Source organism: Rhinoderma darwinii, chromosome 4 (genome assembly GCF_050947455.1).
Source record: "Rhinoderma darwinii isolate aRhiDar2 chromosome 4, aRhiDar2.hap1, whole genome shotgun sequence".
In the NCBI taxonomy this organism is placed as follows: Eukaryota; Metazoa; Chordata; class Amphibia; order Anura; family Rhinodermatidae; genus Rhinoderma; species Rhinoderma darwinii.
In genome coordinates this window covers 70321727-70333252 of record NC_134690.1, presented here as the reverse complement: position 1 = coordinate 70333252, position 11526 = coordinate 70321727, and the positions used below count along the sequence as shown (strand labels likewise).

The 11526-nt window shown below is 40.4% G+C and overlaps 1 protein-coding gene across 1 annotated transcript in view; it reads right to left on the bottom strand.

Moving 5' to 3' along the window:
- Positions 1–408, bottom strand: part of SOX14 (SRY-box transcription factor 14) — a 1851-nt gene extending 1443 nt beyond the window's left edge. Inside the window, exon 1 of the mRNA XM_075863913.1 lies at positions 1–408. This exon is cut by the window's left edge and continues 1443 nt beyond it. The gene's annotated coding sequence lies outside the window, so the exon portion shown is untranslated.
- Positions 409–11526: the final 11118 nt, after the last annotated feature.

The following is an 11526-nucleotide window of genomic DNA, read 5'->3' as shown; positions in this document are numbered from 1 at the left end:
AAGGCTCTTGATGGAGAAGAAGCAGAAACAGTCAAGATCCTGGAGTCCTTAAGGTCCAATAAAGCTCTTGCTTGAGGTCCAAGGTGTGTGAGAGTGTTTTCCTGTCTGTGATAACAGAGACAGGGTAAGGCAAGGAGAGATAGGAGGAGAGAAGAAAGCTCTCATACAGATGATGTTGCTATTTCTTTCAGAAGGTGTCTTGTTTTGCGCAGCACCTTGCTGGGAATGAGGAACAGCTCATAGCAAAAAAAAGAATACACTGAGCCAAAAGTGGAGAAGTTCAAAGCCTTTTCCTGCTTAGTACAGCATGCAATCTAATAATCAAAAGGGTTTACACCCCTACCACAGACACCCAATCAGCTGCCAGCTCCTGCAGAATACCTTCCACACCAAGGCACCATCCACACACAACACTGAGGAACAGGAGGCAGAGAAAGGGAAAACACTAAATAGAGCAGATTAAGGACGAGGCTTTTGTTAGTTAATCCACTAATAGAAGAAGTCACAACTGCTCAGCTCCTCCTGCTTTTATAGGAAGGGTGTTAGGTGAAGAGTTTAGTGTCAGAGGGAAGCTGGAGAACCTCTACTGCTCTCACAATCATCAGGGCTTCACCTCCAACTAGGGGTTAACAGGCTACTGTCCTGTCCCAAACATGGGAAAAAAAAGTAAAGTGATCATTGCAGACATTAGGGATAGGATGTGAGATATTAGCGGCCGCTGTTTCATTCCATCTTCATGATTGACTTCCCTCTCCATATATATATATGGATTATTGTGTATTATTGTACTATTGTCTTTGTGATTTTATGTATCATTTATCTCAATATTGTTTCTTACTCAAAACAGAAACACTCGGTCACCCGATATATATAAATATATATATATATATATATATATATATATATATATATATATATATATATATATATATATATATATATATATATATATATATATATATATATATATATATATATATATATATATATATATATATGTATATGATACCTCGTTTTACACCAAAATTCAAATATATGATTATATACATGTTTCTGCAAACACATATTTTAAACAATACGCACATTTGTATGATTTTTTTTAATACAAACTAATACATGTTTAACTAAACGAACAGTCTCTTTATCTATCTCTTATCTAGGTATTATTTACATAGTCTATATCTATCTATCTATCTATCTATCTATCTATCTATCTATCTATCTATCTATCTATCTATCTATCTATCTATCTATCTATCTATCTATCTATCTATCTATCTATCTATCTATCTATCTATCTATCTAATCTATCTTACATACACACCACATTGTGTCTCTCCCATTTGTTTTGTCTCTGCTAATAGATTTCATATTACAAGTCAGCGCATTATTGCAGCAGCTTGTTGGGGTGTAAGCAGATCTTTAATTGAAAATGCCCTTGGGAAGAATATTTGTTAAATGGAAACAATTGTTGTCCCTTCCTCCGGGGACATTCATGCTCTGCACCTGCCTAGTTAAGAGATCTGTCCCCCTAGCCCCTTATAAAGGGGGAAATGAATTTGACCTTCTGATATTGTTGCGTGCCTCTGTGTCCTTCAATAAACATTGTTGGGGAAATTGCTTAAATCTACAGCTCCTCTCCTGCTGACAAGTAATTAATCTATTATAAGGAAATAAAAACATCTTTACAACGTCTCTTTATAGGAGGGCACAATGCAGCAGATAGCACTGGATGGGAGACGCAGTGTCAGGCTCCGGATAATGTGAATTCCAACGAAGAGATGATTAATGCTCTTATTAATATTATATTCAGAGCTGACAAAGAGAACATTTCACATCACTAATAATAAACACAGTGCGAGGAAATGCAAACAAAATGTAATTAAAAGAAAGAAAAGAAGGCGCAAAAGAGACTCTGTAGTCTGTGTACCGTGTCTGTACAGTGTGTGTATACAATGTTTATGTGTGTGCAGTGCATATATAGTGTATGTGTATGTAACCGTGTGTGTGTACGCATGTGCATATATAGATACATTGTGTATGTGTAAAATATAAACTATATTATCTATCTATCTATCTATCTATCTATCTATCTATCTATCTATCTATCTATCTATCTATCTATCTATCTATCTATCTATCTATCTATCTATCTATCTATCTATCTATCTATCTATCTATCTCATATGATCTATCTATCTATCTATCTATCTATCTATCTATCTATCTATCTATCTATCTATCTATCTATCTATCTATCTATCTATCTATCTATCTATCTATCTATCTATCTATCTATCTATCTATCTATCTCATATGATCTATCTATCTATCTATCTATCTATCTATCTATCTATCTATCTATCTATCTATCTATCTATCTATCTATCTATCTATCTATCTATCTATCTATCTATCTATCTATCTATCTATCTATCTATCTATCTATCTATCTATCTATCTATCTATCTGTTATTTATAGCAGTGTGTTTATATTGTTCAAAGTAACTCAGTAGATAAATTATATCATAATGAATTGTAATTCGCCCTCTATTTATTTATTTATTGTCTATTATTTATATATATTTTTATCTATTGTCTGTAAATATCTTCTCCTCATGTCTGTGTATCTTTCTTTCTTTCTTGGTCAGGATATAGTCATTTAAGAAATGCAACTATTTTAAAAAGTCGTTAAAAAAAGGTCCAAATATAAAGTTCGCTGGAGTAAGATGTGGCTACGAGCTGGTGTAGATTTTCACTATAATTTATGCCCATTTTTGGCGTAAATGATAGTATATTTGTCAGGCTGCGACAGGCCACACTTCACTTTACTAAGCCCCTTTCACTTTTCTGAAAAGTGACAAAGGCAACATAAAATAACAAAAGTTGCAAAATATTTTGTGCAAAAAATTACGTTTTTGCGCATATTGCAACTTTTCTGTACTAGAAATCTGGCTTAGAGTGCTGTATAAATCTGGCCCAAAGAATTTTTCTGGCAATTTTAAATACATCAAAAAACCCTTCTAAAATCTGACCTCAAAATTGCCCCAAAAATGCCACAAATCAAAACTCAGTTGTGTGTAGTGCATTTTATATTTTACTATATATTTTAATGTAACCAAAAATGCATAAAAGACGCAGCTAAAAACGCCATTAAAAATGCCTTGAGAAATGCATAAAAATGCAGCAAAATGCTGTGTGTGGATTCTGCCTAATAGCAGTGATGTAGTTGTGAAAGATTTATCAAACGGTCTTAAATTTTTTGTGACATATGTCGATAAAACAGTCTAGCTTTAACTTAGACATTGGCTAAAATGACGCCACATTTGATAAATGTGGGCCATAGTGCCAGGGGGTAAATAAATATGCTAGAATTAGATATCTGAAGTACTTATTCAGTTAATTGGTACTAAGCCATTATTGCTTTTACATACATTGTCCAGTATAGACTATACACAGCTCCCATTTCACAGGTGGAAATAAAGATACACACTATGTAACAGACATTATACAAATAGAAGTAGTTAATCTGCAGCAGCGTTGTCAAATGCCAGGCAGATTATCCAGAAATCCCCATTATCACATCCTTGTGTTAATAAAGCGCTTTATTGTGCCTCAAGTGTCTGAATATTGGATAACCATGGCCTTTCTCACAAAGAGTTTCGGATGATTAGAGCTGTCCATAGACATAATAATTATCATTTACAATTTGATTGCTATTAGAATTGTTAACAATAATTGTTATGTCTATGGTGCTTGAAACAATCGGTTCCAATCGGCTCCAACAGTCGGAAGGATGCACCGTGCTGCCTGGTACCTCAATGAGTCACCATACTCTTTCTTAGAAGCAATGCTTTTAGCAGGGAACTCTTGTATAATATAACATGCGTTGATATAATGGGCCACGGGCTGCTATACGTGGCCGAAGTCCCTTTCTGACTGTCACTGTCACCGTTGGGATCTACATAGCAGCTTGTTAAAGAAGAGCTGTTATGTTTTTTTTCTTTCTTAAACCACATACCTTCCCTTATACTTGACATCATTTCATATCCAGCACTGTAATTGTAATTTTTTTTGGCCCTCCCATTGTCCCGCTAGGGCCCCTGCTCCGCTTGGCGCCTAATATGCTCATTTTGAGTTAAAGAGGCTCTGTCACCAGATTATAAGTGCCCTATCTCCTACATAATCTGATCGGCACTGTAATGTAGATCACAACAGTGGTTTTTATTTTGAAAAACTATAAATTTTGACAAAGTTATGAACAATTTTAGATTATGCTAATTCGTTTCTTAATGCCCAACTGGGCATTTTTTAACTTTTGACCAAGTGGGCGTTGTAAAGAGAAGTGTATGACGCTGACCAATAAGTGACCAATCAGCGTCATACACTTCTCTTCATTCATGTCCATCTGTTCTCACAGCACAGCGTGATCTAGCGAGATCACGCTGTGCTGTCACATACACCCACATTAATTTTACCTTGTTTTGAGAGTGAATAGATATCACCTCCAGCCAGGATGCAATGTCTATTCACAATTCCGACACTTCGGTAAAGTTTCTGTGGGACTTACTCATTCAGCACAGCGTGATCTCGCGAGTAGAGGGACAACGAGAGGGCAAAAAAAAAATAGAAAATGACAGTGCTGGAATCGAAAGGACGCCAGGAATAAGGGGAGGTATGTGGTTTAAGAAAAAAAACTCTTTAAAGGGCCAGGCACTTGTTTAGTATTCAGCCTATGGATGATTTAAACCTGCTCTGGATGTCAATACCTTGACTGAACAACCAGATTTCGGAGTTTCTGTCAGATTGTGAAGGAGTTTTTAATTTGATATTTTGGATTGACTCAGACTGTGTCCTGACTAGGGTTATTGCTAAAATTTACAAAACCATCTGCTAAACCCCTAGCTGTTGCTGTTGGAGAGTACTCCGATGACGCGACCTAGGGATTCCTTTTGCGAAGTCCATGCCTCTGTAAGGGGCATTTTAAGATGAAGATCAAAGAATCCCGTAGAGTCTGCTCCCCAAATAAGCCCTCAACCAAATCTAAGGGCATGCCCCCACGTGGCGGTTTTCCTCCGCAATGGTCCGCATCAATGCCGCACAGAATCTGCGTTGCAGATTCTGTGGCGGATCTGCCCAATATGTGCAGTAAATTGATGCGGACTAGCTGCTGCGTATTGCGGTGAAAGTACTTCCCTTCTCTCTATCAGTGCAGGATAGAGAGAAGGGACAGCACTTTCCCTAGTGAAAGTAAAAGAATTTCATACTTACCGGCCATTGTCTTGGTGACGCGTCCCTCTTTCGGCATCCAGCCCGACCTCCCTGGATGACGCGGCAGTCCATGTGACCGCTGCAGCCTGTGATTGGCTGCAGCCGTCACTTAGACTGAAACGTCATCCTGGGAAGCCGGACTGGAGAAAGAAGCAGGGAGTTCTCGGTAAGTATGAACTTCTATTTTTTTTACAGGTTGCTGTATATTGGGATCGGTAGTCACTGTCCAGGGTGCTGAAACAGTTACTGCTGATCGCTTAACTCTTTCAGCACCCTGGACAGTGACTATTTACTGACATCGCCTAGCAACGCTCCCGTAATTACAGGTGCACACACATAGTCACCTGTAATTACGGGAGCCCCATTGACTTCCTCAGTCTGGCTGTAGACCTAGAAATACATCCAGCCAGAATGAAGAAATGTCATGTTAAAAAAGCAATACGCTCCGCAGCACACATAACATGTGCATGACAGCTGCGGACTTCATTGCGGAATTTAGAATCTCCATTGAAGTCAATGGAGAACTTCCGCAATGAGTCCGCAAGCAGTCCGCCACTGGTCCGCAACATCCATTGTATGCTGCGGACACCAAATTCCGCACCGCAGCCTATGCTCCGCAGCAGAATTTTCAGCCTCGTCTAAACGAAACCTACTAAAAAGAAGTTAAAGGCAATGGAGAAACGGGTCCGCTGCGGATTAACGCTGCGGAGTGTCCGCAGCGGAATTCAAGAGCAATTCCGCCACGTGGGGCTTTGCCCTAATAGTGACAGAGGGAGTCAGTAGGAGTATGGCCCAAAAAAACCCTTATAGGGCCTCCATATAAAATCAGAGACACAGAGAGGTACATTACAGTATATGACAGACTATGGGCGACATATTACCGATCTGTACAACATGGATCTATACTACGGCCAGGTCCAAGAGATCTTGGTAACATAGGTAAAAAGGGTTCTGAACTCAGCATATTGTCATAGTTTATTAGGATATTTCAGTTAGTCATTAAAAGATTTCTCTTTTACAATATTTTGTTTATCATTTTGAAATTGATTGTCCATGCTAAAATTCTAGCTGGCTGCATCCATCACTAGGGGGCGCATTAAGAACTTCCTGTATGTGAATTTATTACTGCATTCAATAGGATCTGTATTAGGGCTTATACAATCTTATTTTTTTTTTTAGCAGTTTCTATTGATTTCTATGAGACAAACTACTTCCTAAGTAATCAAAAGACATACTGCAAAAAAATGCTAGTGTATATGTTCCCTTAATCTGCAGCCCGCTTGAATTTTATTATGTGAAACTATGAAAAAGAATAACGGATCTCCAACCCCTATGAAGATATTTTATAAAATTAGTCGGCACAGAATTTTGGACCTAAAAATGGCACTGGGACAGGTCAGAATATGTTATTGGTGGAGATCTGTGCCCTGTGACCGCCACCAATGTTAATCACAGTCCCAGTGCGTTGAATGGGAGATTCCGAATAAAGACTCAGAGATCTGAAGATCAGAAGATGAAGGGGCACAGCGCTCAGAGGAGCACCGTCCCCTCTTTGTTCTTGTGATCGGTGGGAGTCACATGGCACAGACTCCCACTGACAACATATCATGATGTGTTCGGGACAATATTTAAAAGTAAATCTTCCCTTTAATAAAAAAAAGTAGAGGAACACAAAACCTTCTAGGACCCCTTCCCCCAGTCCCCTTTGAAAGAATATATATAATCACATAATTATCCAGTAATCTGAAAACCAGCGTTAGGTCCTTCCCGCCATCTTCCTCTCCCAGACACTCAGGACTGAAAATGCTGGAGGCATGTACTGGATGAGTTTATTCTTCCACCCCTATTGCCCTCTATGTAACACCCTTGGGAATAATCCAGTGTTGTGACTTACTGGCCACATCTTATGTTGTAGCAGATAGAACATATTTAAACTGAGACTAAGAATTTATTCATCAAGGAGTCTTAGGGCGGATTTACACGAACGTGATATACGTCCGTGCAACGTGCGTGATTTTCACGCGCCTCGCACTGGCCTATATTAGTCTATGGGGCCGTGCAGACTGTCAGTGATTTCTGCTGCGTAAAACTCACGACAGGTCCTATATTTCTACGTTGTTCGCGCATCATGCACCCATTGAAGTCAATGGGTGCATGAAAATCATGCGCACCACACGGAAGCACTTCCGTGGGATGCGCGTGATTCGTGCAACAGCAGTCAAAAGTATGATTGAAAACAGAAAAGCACCACGTGCTTTTCTGTTTACAAACATCCAAACGGAGTGTCATAATGATGGCGGCTGCGTGAAAATCACGCAGCCGCACATCCTATGTGATGACACACGGAGCTGTTAAGTGCCTTTTGCGCACGCAAAACGCAGCGTATTTTGCGCACGCAAAACGCAGCGTTTTTTGTGGCGCAAAAACGCACACGCTCGTGTAAATCCGCCCTTAAAGAAACATATGTGGAGATCTGTTGCCTCATGGATTATTTAATTTGAGCTAAGGATCCGCCAACATTAGTCTAATGTATACGGGCAACTCAAGAAACCTTACATCTCTGGTCTACAACCCGTGGTTATCCTGCTGTTGTGAAACGACATCTCCCAGCATGACCAGGTAGCCTCAGAAACCTATACAATAATGCGAATATCTAAATTGCATGTACCGTGGCGTTATTATGTGTTTCATGTAGAGCAACAATAAGTATTTATTGTTTTCCTCGTCTTCAGATATAGCAGAGCAGATTTGGCATAACTCATGGGACTGCAGGAAAAACGACTAAAACGAGATCATGCAAAGGCCGTGCAGTCCCAAAAAGTTAAATGACAAATTCAGCTCTGCTGCATCTCTATGTCTATACAATTATTTCTCTTCATTTGTAACGTTAATCTATAAGCCAATAAAATGCATTTGTTCCATCTGATTACTTTGTGAGCAGTGTGTCGTATATTCCCCAGCAGGTAGTGCTGTATGTCAGGTCTACAGCTTTGAATAAGCTCCATGACTGAAACCTGCAGATATATAATAAAATGTCCCAATTGTAGTGAATGCTTTAGGCTTTCATGTAGAGGCCTTTGTTATAATCTAGTCATATGTTCAATTGTAGAATAGTAATTAAATGTATATGGATAAAACGATTGTTTGTATCTAATCATAGGAGACCCCATAAATACCTGGCTTTTATGTTACTACTATAAGAAATGCAAAACACACCATCCACAGGAGCATTCGTACCATAGAGGGATCCATGCAGCTTCTATCGGGGCCATGATAGGGGGGGGGGGGGCTCAGATATGTGGCATTCCCTCTTTTCTCCATAATTGCTGCAAAATTAGCAATAAGGTAAATGGAAAACAACCATAGCTTTGTTCCACCTTCTCTACTATAGGGATCAGGGGCTGGGGTAGGCATTTTAAACCAGGTCTGAGCCCTCCTGCTCCATTAGTTGGGGATATATTTTTATCTATTGTCTGTAAATATCTTCTCCACATGTCTATGTATCTATCTACAAATTTATACATATATAATCTGTAAATGCACTTCTTTCTTTCTTTCTTTCTTTCTTTCTTTCTTTTTTTCTTTCTCTCTTTCTTTCTTTCTTTCTTTCTTTCTTTCTTTCTTTCTTTCTTTCTTTCTTTCTTTCTTTCTTTCTTTCTTTCTTTCTTTCTTTCTTTCTTTCTTTCTTTCTTTCTTTCTTTCTCTCTCTCTCTCTCTTTCTTTCTCTCTCTCTCTCTCTCTTTCTTTCTTTCTTTCTTTCTTTCTCTCTCTCTTTCCTAAAGGGCCGCCATCGGGAATATCTGGGCCACATACGGCTAATGGTCAAGGCCCCTGAGCTCCTTACTACGGATGTAGCCATCTTTATCTTGACTCTGATAACTTGCTGCAGCGTGATATCACACAACAAAAGCCATTAAAAAGTCATTGAAAAAGTCAAGATAAGAGATCTAGCCAGTGTTTATTTAATGTGTAAGAGCACATTCAGACGTGGCAGAATTGCTTTTGAATTCCGCTGCGGACAGTCCGCAGTGGAATTCTGCTGCAGCCGTTTTTTACATTTGTTTCTTTACATTTTTAGGAAAGTTAGTTTAGACGTTGCAGAAAATAACTGTGCGGAAATTAGGCTGCGGTGCAGATTTTTCCCTCCGCAGCAGCTCATTACATTGCGGAGAAGAAGATGAATTTCACTGCGGATTTCAGCCTTTGCAATGCAAAAACTGAAATCTGTGGCAAGTCCGCTGTGATATCTGCAACGTCCGAATTACCTGTCAAATATGCAAATGTTGGTGCAGATTCGTTGCGTAAATTGCCCCAAATCTGCACCAACATTTGCAGCTGAAAAATTCTGCCACGTCTGAACATGGCCTTAACAGTCAAGACGGTATATCCATTATACATTTACACTTGTGAGAAATAAAGGGCACCATGTTAAGAACCAGGTTTGCCAGTCATTTTCTATTAAATAGGGCCCTTTTATTTTATAAGTGAAACCTTGTCGTTCCCATGCATCCAGGGCCGCACCTGCCATGAGGTGAAGTGAGGCAGCGGCCTCAGGCGGCGCCACTGAGCTAAAAACGGGGGGCGGCATATTGTGGCAGGGCCAGGGGGATGAGTGGGGAAGGCAGGGGAAAGTACTTTACCTAGCAGAAGTGCAGCACGATAGGCGCATGTCTGCTAGTACACTCCCCCTCTCTGACGCTGCATGCGCCACGAGAGAGGAGCACAGAGAACTTGGAGGTCTGCGGGAGGAGCGGACGAACGCTCTCTCCTGAAGAAAAGAAGAGCGGCTGGTAAGTAATGAGGTGAGGATAGGAGGCTGAGTCGTTGTTAAAGACTAGAGCGTCAGAGTGCCGATTACTGAGCTCAGCCTCCTGCCCTCACTAATTTAAAAGTGATGGGCCGCTACTATACTGAAAAGAGGGGGGCATCTGACTGACTACATTGGGCAGCCTTAGATGTGTGCGACATGGTATTGCAGCATACCACCATGTAGGGGGTGCAACTGTGCAGGCCGTACTTTGGACTCTATATTCTCTGCTCCTCGTTACACACACACACTGAGGAAGCAGAGGAAGTAAGTGCAGAGCCGAGGAGGAAGCTCCGCCTGTGCAGCTGGAGAGATGGTAACTTCCTGCGTGTGTGTGTGTGTATGTATATATATATGTGTCTGTATATGTATACATGCCGTCTGTCTGTCTGTATGTGTGTGTGTATATATGTGTCTGTATATGTATACATGCTTTATGTCTGTCTGTGTGTGTATATATATGTGTCTGTATATGTATACATGCTTTATGTCTGTCTGTGTGTGTATATATGTACACATGCCTCGTGCGTGTGTGTATATATATATGTGTATATTTGCCTGTATTTGTAGAGGGCAGCAATAGAGTCCCCCGCACAGGGCGCCATCCAACCTAAGGCCGGCCCTGCGTGATCTGCCCTTGCAGTATATTTCCTAATGAGGGCTCTATGGGGGTATTGCAGTCAGTCAGATGCTCTGCCCCCCCCCCCCTTACAGTATAATCCCCACCATAGAGCCCTCAGTAGTTATTATTATACTGTAAGGGAGGGGGCCAGAGCATATGACTGACTGCTGAGAGCCCTACAGAGCCAACAGAACCATCAGAGTCGGACACTCAGACCCCCCATGTAATATAATTTCCCCCATAGCATCCTCAGTAGTTACTATAGTGCAAGGGGGCAGGGGGATCTGACTGCTTCAAATTGTAACAACTTTCCTTTAAAGTGTAACTAAACTTTAAAAAAAACTTTTGACACATCACACTGACATGTCAGAAGTTTTGATTGGTGGGGTGAGCGCTCTGCCGCTTCGTTTCTGATTGGCTTTTCTCGGATCGGTGTATGGGCTCAAAGACTCACAGCGCTCACCCAAGCACTTCTGCCTCTTCGTATTAGCGATCAGTGGGGGTCTCAGTGCTCGGATGTCCACCGGCCAAAACTTCTGACATGTCAGTGTGACATGTCAAAAGTTTTTAAAAATTTAGCTGCACTTTAAAGGAAAGTTGTTACAATTTGAAGCAGTCAGACCCCCCCCCCCGCCCCCTTGCACTATAGTAACTTAAAAGTACTTTAAAAGAAAGGTGTTCTTATTTTTTATTAGAGGAGTCCCTGCGTTAGCTTTTTCTGGCGCACAGGACCTCCCAGATGGGCCAGAATTATCTATTAATATTTTTGGCGTATCTCTAGGTCCTGTGCGCCACAATAGAAATTACAGTTCATTGACCTCTAGTT